Below are 7,230 nucleotides of genomic sequence, written 5' to 3'. Positions count from 1 at the left end.
GGCTGCACCTCTGTGCTGGAGAGGGCCCACTTGTAGCTTCCCACCTCCTTTCCTCTCCCCAGGCTGTTGCCCCTGCCAGGCACCACCTCCCTCTCTCAAGAGGAGAACTTGAGGGCGGCAGTGACGTCCCTTTGCCTCTGTCCCCTTCTCTCCTGGACCCCAGACACTGCCCTCCATTCTCAGCTTTGTGCCTCCCGAAGCCACCGGGCCCAGCAGTATTTCCTTGGAATCTTACAGCGTAAGCTCCCCACAATAGAGGGGGCGCAGAGAACCCCAGCAGAGGACTCAGCCAGAATCGAGCTGACGCCGTTCCTCCTCACCAGCCTTGAGCAAGCGAAGCTCTGCTTCAGAGCCTCAGTGTTCTGATCTGTGAAATGGGTGGTTTGCGGGTTCTTGCTACGGACCTGGCATATGTCAATCAAGGTTGGTTCTTACTATGTCCTGAGCGCTTCTCCCCAGCCACGAGGGATGGGAAAGAGCCAGAATGTATTCACAGCTTGAGTACCTGCCACGTGCAAATGGGCCTTGGCAGTCATTTCGTTTAATCCCCCGCAATTACCCACGTGGTTGATACTGTAATGTTCATTTTTGCAAATGAGGAAACTGAGGCACAGAGAAGCTGAGCGCTCCCTCCAGTGAGTGGTAGAGCTCACCTCAGTCCCAGGTGTTCTGTCTCCCAGTCAGGCCTCTGCCCTCAGCCACACTCCTGGGAGACTCGTCAGCTGCTGTTTGCTCCCTTCCTCGTCTAGGCGGGCCGGAGATAAGAAGCCGAGGAGCCTGTTGACCCCATTCAGATAACACCCGCCAATGACCTTACTGTAGCCCTCCCTGGCTGACACCCCAGGAATGCCAAGGGCAGGGTGGGGGCTCAGGGAGAGGGTAAGGACACGGGTGGTGGAAGCCGAGGCCGTGGATGCCATGCAAAGATGGCATGACCTGGTCTCGCAAGTTGGGGTGTGGGCACAGGGACCCTCACTTTCTGTCTCTGCCCTCTCACATCGCTCCGAGGGGCATTGGGAAGCCTAGCCGAGGGTCTTGGGAGCAGGAGCGTCTCTGTGTTTGTCCAGGGCTGTGCGGAGAGCTTGGCAGCCTGGGCCACCAGGTGTGTGTACCTGTCTGGACACGCCCAGCCTCCCCCTCTCCCTGCTGGGGCCCCTGTCCTGGGTCGGAGGACCCCGTGGGCTCCCTGTGGCTTTCCTTTGTCCCCTCACCGGGCTGATTCCAGCACCCTGCCTCCCGAGACCTCTCCTCCATCTAGTCCTTTATTCCAGCCTCAAGCCTGGGAATCCAGACAAGGTGGGATGTGAGGAGGGGGCCCAGGGTCATACCACGGCTGCTCTCCCTTTCCCAGCTTGGGAAGGACCCGTACAAGGCAGGACATGGGGCTCCGTACCTGTGGAGTGGCAGGTTGTTGGGGACCCTCTCGTTGGGGACATGACAACTGAGGCTTCGTGTCCCTAGTCATCTGTGTGTGGTTGTGTGTGCACCCGTGTGCTCATGACCCTGCATGCACGCATGTTTGTGTCCACGTGTGTGCCTGTGGGAGAGTGCACACACTCGTGTATTTATGAGGGAATAGTGCCATTAAGTGAGGGTTATCTGATTTCCCTCCAAGTGTGTAATGCTTCCCATTTGTGCATTTGGGACTTAACATCTCATCACTAGCCCCATATCAAACTTAGGTGTCTGCAGAGAGGCAGGGAGGCAGGGAAGGAGCTAGACTTTTGGGAATGGTAGGGATTGGAGCAAACTGAGAGCTTCTGTTCTATGGAAAGGAGGCAGCCACTGCTCGAGTGCAGTGTAACAGATCTCCCAATTGTTTAGCTCAGAATCAAAGCAATTTGGGAAACACCATATGCGCTCTTTCCCCACATATTCATATAAAGTCTCTGACAAGTCCTGCAAGAAAGTGACTGCTCTGAATTGGGAGGAGGAGCATGTGACCCCAGCCTGACCCAGTGTGAGGGTCCTATCTCCCTGGGCCACAGTGACTGGTTCAAGGGTGGGACCAGGGGCCACACTGTTCAAATAGACTGTCAGGACTTAAAGAGGGAATTGGGAGACACCCATGGACTATTTATTTATGCAAGCCGGGGCCTTCTCCTTTATTCTTCAGCCCACAATTTCTGTCTCTTGCAACAGGAAGCACCCCGATTGATGGCCCACACAGTTCATACAGGTCTCCCGAATTGTATTCACTTGCTTTGAGCTGCCTAGGTTTGAGCCCAATCCGGGCTTGGCCCTCCGCAAAAATGAGGCCAACCTGGGCAGTTTGTTTTTCATTCTCTGCCTGTCTAGGAGTGCACTTTCCCTTCTTGGTCACAGGCACAAGGCTTCATGCTGCTTGCCTTACGGGGAGAACAAAGCATAACCCAATGTGATATTAATGATTGCGGGGGTAGAGTTTTATGAAGCTGGGAGGGTGTTTCAAATCAGTACGTAGGAGCCGCTTTTGGAAGTAGCTGGTGTGAGTGGAGGTTGGGGTGGGTGGAAGTCAGAGAAGACTGTTGCCTAATTTTCCATGCACCCTTGGGGCCTGGGGCCAGCATTGCTCTGACTCAGAGCCTCAAGCCCATCTTCCCTGGGAGGCCTGACAGGACTGTTAGCTGCCGGTGAGGAGGTGGATGAGGCTTAAAGAGGGGCAGCTACTCATGCCACAACACCAGGGGTGAGGGCCCAAGGCTCTTCGTGGTGGCCTGGTAGGGCTCTTTGCTCTCACAAGGGTGTAAAGCCCACTTATTCCTAATCTCCACGTCCAGCCCCTCCAGAGTTTTCTGGGGGGCAGTCTGGCCTCTTTGCGGCCCACGCAGAAGGGTACAGAGGATCCATCCCAGACCTGCACACCCAGTTCCATGATTTTGTGTTGATGCTTTGTTTCAGAATGAACTAATGCATGTGAGTATATCAGGATTACGTTTAGCTTTGTAATCCAGAAAATACAAAATAAGTGGCTTAAGCCAAAACGGAGGTTTATTTCTCTTTCACTTAAAAGCCTGTAGTTAGGTTGCCTAGGGCTGTTGTAGTGGTGTCTCATTGATACCAAAGACCCAAGCTCCTTTGCTTTTGGTTGCTCAGCTGTGAATTAATTTCATTCCCAAGGTCACCTCATAGTCCCATATGGGTGCTGAGGGGCCAGCCATTATATCCTCATTCCAGGCAGCAGGAAGGAGGAAAGGATGAAGAAAGACACATTTCTTCTTTTTAAGGACACTCCCTATAATTAATACATGCTATTTCCACTCATAGCTCATTGGTCAGAACTTAGTCACATGCTATAGTTAGCTGCAAGGAGGCTGGGAAATGTAGTCTTTATAACAGGCAGCCAAATGCCCAGCTAAAACCAGAGGTTCTTCAACAGGAAAAGAAGAATAAATGAAGTCTTCGACATACAGAATAAATGCGTAAGCATACAGATTAAGTTGCTATAATGAAAAAACCCCCAAACTGGAACACTGGTTCCGAGAAGGTAGGCAGTACTATTCCACTGGGTTTTACAGGGACCCAGGTTCGTTCTATCTTATTGTTCCGCCATCCCCCCAAATACCGTCCTCATCCGCATGGTCTAAATTGGTCCATAATCACTAAGGCTGCAGTGGGGGAAGAAGAAAGTAGAGGGCAAGAAGTTTTCTGTCTAAGGGCATCACCTGGATGTGGCACGCTTTGCATCCGCTCACAGCCCACTGACCAAAACTGAATCACATGGCACACCTTGCTGCAAAGGAGTATGGGAAATGTAGTCTGTAGCCCAGGAGGCCCTCAGCCTACTGAAGCTCAGGGTTCGGTTTCTAAAAGAGGAGAATTGGGACCAAAGGGCAATTAGCAGTCTTCACTAGCAATTGAGCAGCTGGGATGAGGGGTTGGGAAGGACCCTGGCTAGACTGAAGTCTGTCTGCCCTGGGGTTAGAGCTCAGATGCCAAACTCCAGACTCACCTCTGCTTGGCTGGGTGATGCTGGGCAAGACCCTGGAGGCTTTGACCATCTGGTCTGACCATGTGGTTTGCTTTGGAGAAGAGGTGAGGAGTCTGGAGAGATATTGAGAAAGTGGAATCAACACAACCTGGTGATTGATTTAGTGGTGAGTGGACCCCCAGGGTTGGTGACCATCTGGGAGGATGGCTGAGAAGGGAGATCCAAAAGGAAGGAGCGTGTGAGAAGAGCCAATGGTCTCATCCATCCATCCATCCATCCAATAATTCATTTAACAAATATTTATTAAGCAACTACTCTGTGTCGGACATTTTTGTAGGTGCTGGGAATATAGCAAACATTCTGACCTCAGGGGGCTTACATCCTGGCAGAGAGGGGCAGACAATAACAAATCCCCAATTAAAAATATGACCTGTCAGATGCTGATAGATACTGTCTGGAAGGATGGGACAGGACACAGGGAGACAGAATGCCTGGGAAGAGGTGGGGGCTATTTTGTTTCACTGAAGTATGCCAAAACAATCCCAGGCATCATGTAGCCTCACTCATAAAGTCTGTCAGTATGGTCCCTAACAGATCAGGAAAAAATTTTTTTTAATGTAAACATCACTCCATTATTGCATCAATCACAATGAATGAATAATTCCTTAGTGTTCTCCACTACTCAGGCTGTATTCAGCTTTTCCAAGATGGTCTTGAAAAAGTCTTGTTGGTTTGTTGGAATCAGGGTCCAAAGGGTTCACATTGCATTTGGTTGTGAAATGGGTCTCGTGGGTCTCTCTCTTAATCTATTGGTAGGCTGAGGTAGGATGGCAAGTAGGCCTCTTAGAAAAGGTGAAATCTGAGGTGAGGTCTGAAGGAAATGAAGAAACAAGCCACATGGGGCGGCGGGGACAGCATGTGCAAAGGTCCTGAGGTAGGGACATGTGAGGAGGCCAGCGTGACTGCAGGGGAGTGGCTAAGGGAGAGAATGGCAAAAGATGGTAGAAGACAGAGAGGTAAAGAGAGAGAGAGAGAGTGTGTGTGTGTGTGTGTGTGTGTGTGTGTCTGTGTGTCTGTGTGTGTCTGTGTGTGTGTCTGTGTGTGTTTAGGGAAGGGAATAGGACATTGGATCATGGAGGGTCTTGTAGGCTGTGGTTAGGACTATGGTTTTTACTCTGAGCATGAGGAGAGCCCTGGAACAGTGGAGCATCAGACCCATGCCCCCGCCTGTATCCCTCAGCCCTGTCTGCAACTTAGAGTTCCATATCCTGTCCAGACACACCTTTGTCTCTGCAATGGACACTAATGGTGCTCCAACCCCTCACTCAAACCCCTTTATCAGGTGGGCTCCCCAGCTACTGGGGGTGTGGCTGTTAACAGCCCATAGCTGCTCCCACCCCTCTTCAAGAATAGCCCATGGGAACGGCTGTGTCCGGAGATACATGAGAAGTCATGCCTTCCTGGGGTAGTCCATAACCAATGACCGATGGATGGAGATATAGAAAAGGCAGACCCCCTTGCGAGCCCCAAGGGGAGCACCTCAGTGGGTGGTGCCATCCATGGAGTAGGGATCCCAGCTGGTGGTGGTTGGGATCAGGCTGAGGCCAGACTCCCCCCAGAGCCCTCTCCTCCCTCTGTTCACTCCCACTGCCCTCCCACCCCAAGCCCTCCCTCCAGAAGTGGGGCCCCAGGAATCCCTGGCTTAGGCTCTGGCTTGTGGAGAACCTACCCTCGACGGACCCTCCCTCCCTCTCCCGGTCCCATCCGCCTCTCCCTTCCCCAGTGTTTGTGCTTTTTAAACTCCACCAAAAATGTCATGGGCTGGTTTCTCTCATTGCTTCCAAACTCCCTGATAAATTCCACTGGCCAGGCAACCCCAGGAGAGGTTTTCTGGAGCAAGGAACCCCATAAATCACCTCGCTACCACTCCAGCGTGGGCAATATCTTATGTAAAAAGGTGTTTCCTGGGAGCGCCACAGGCAGGAGAATCCTATTACAAGCCGCCCCATTAATTATAAAGAGTCAAGCCGACCCTTTGCTGCGATTTTTTATCTTAAGTCCGAAAACTGATTACCTTCACCAATCCTTCCTCTTCCACCCACCCCTCCCCCCCAAAAAAGAAAGAAAGAAAAAAAAACCACCCCAAGGAATAAAATAAATGTTTGAAGACCAAATACCAAAGTTTCTCCATTTAGGAAGGACCAGCAGAGAGAGAAGTGGGTGGGAAAAGGCCTTTTATCTTCCTTTTAAAGTAGGAGGTAGCAAGGGCTTTAGCCTGGGCTTGGCTTATGTACTTTCCTTGCCTCGTCACGCCTAGGAAGTGGGAATTATAGTCCGTCCCACGTTACAGATGAGGGAAACTGAGGCTCATTTGAGGTTACGTGATGTAGTCCTTTCTTCTGTAAGGTGAGCAGAGTGTGGAGCAGGCTGAGTCTTGAAAGAACCAGGTTCCCACTCCACCTCGGCTTCTTACTAGGTGGGAACCTGAGCAGGTGAATTCACTTCTCTGAGCCTTAGTTTCCCCTCCTGCAAAACAAGGAATAAAAGACGCCAGTGGTCCCCCTGCCCGGTCTTGAGGCTGCCCTCCCCCACCCGCCACGCTGATCTGTTTGGTCTTGAACAAGCCTAAGTCAGATCTTTGCCCCTTCCCTCACCCTGTTTAAATCCTATGTCCCCGATGCATTTAGGATAAAGGGCCCATCCCTCACCTTGGCCTACAGAACCCTGTATCATCTGACCTCTGCTGACCTTTCAGACCCCAGCTCCTGCCTTGTCCCAGCCCCTCCTCTTCTCACTCCTCCAAGGGCAGCCATGCCGACCTCCTCCTCTTCCTGGAATTCACCAAGATTGACCTTGCCTCAGGGCCATTGTCAGTGCTGTTCCCTTTGCCTGTCACACTCTTCCCCCAGATCACAATTAAGTGAACACTTCTCCTCATGCAGGTCTTACCTCAGAGGGGCCCTCCCGGCTCACAGCCTGGCCTTGCAGGGCTGAATCTAGGTTTAGGCAAGCAAGGCACTCACCTGGAGAGCCAAAAGCAGGGGTGCTCCAAACTCAGCAATCGAGATAAATTATATTGTAATAAAACATTTTTCCAATTAAAATTTATGCGAAAGAAATTTGTGATGAATAAAATAGTGACATTTTAAATAAAGATGGGATCTCACTTGGTCTTGGGTGTCTCACTGCATCAAATCCCAGGCCTGTCAGATCCTGTCTTGATTGAAAAGGTTGCCGTTTTGCTCATTATGGGCTATTGTGCATTAATTTTGACTTTTCAAAATATTATATGAAAACATGACTTTCCTTGATAACTGAGT

This window comes from Lontra canadensis, unplaced genomic scaffold (assembly GCF_010015895.1).
Source record: "Lontra canadensis isolate GAN:19392208 unplaced genomic scaffold, GSC_riverotter_1.0 scaffold58, whole genome shotgun sequence".
In the NCBI taxonomy this organism is placed as follows: domain Eukaryota; kingdom Metazoa; phylum Chordata; class Mammalia; order Carnivora; family Mustelidae; genus Lontra; species Lontra canadensis.
This window is presented reverse-complemented; position numbering follows the sequence as displayed.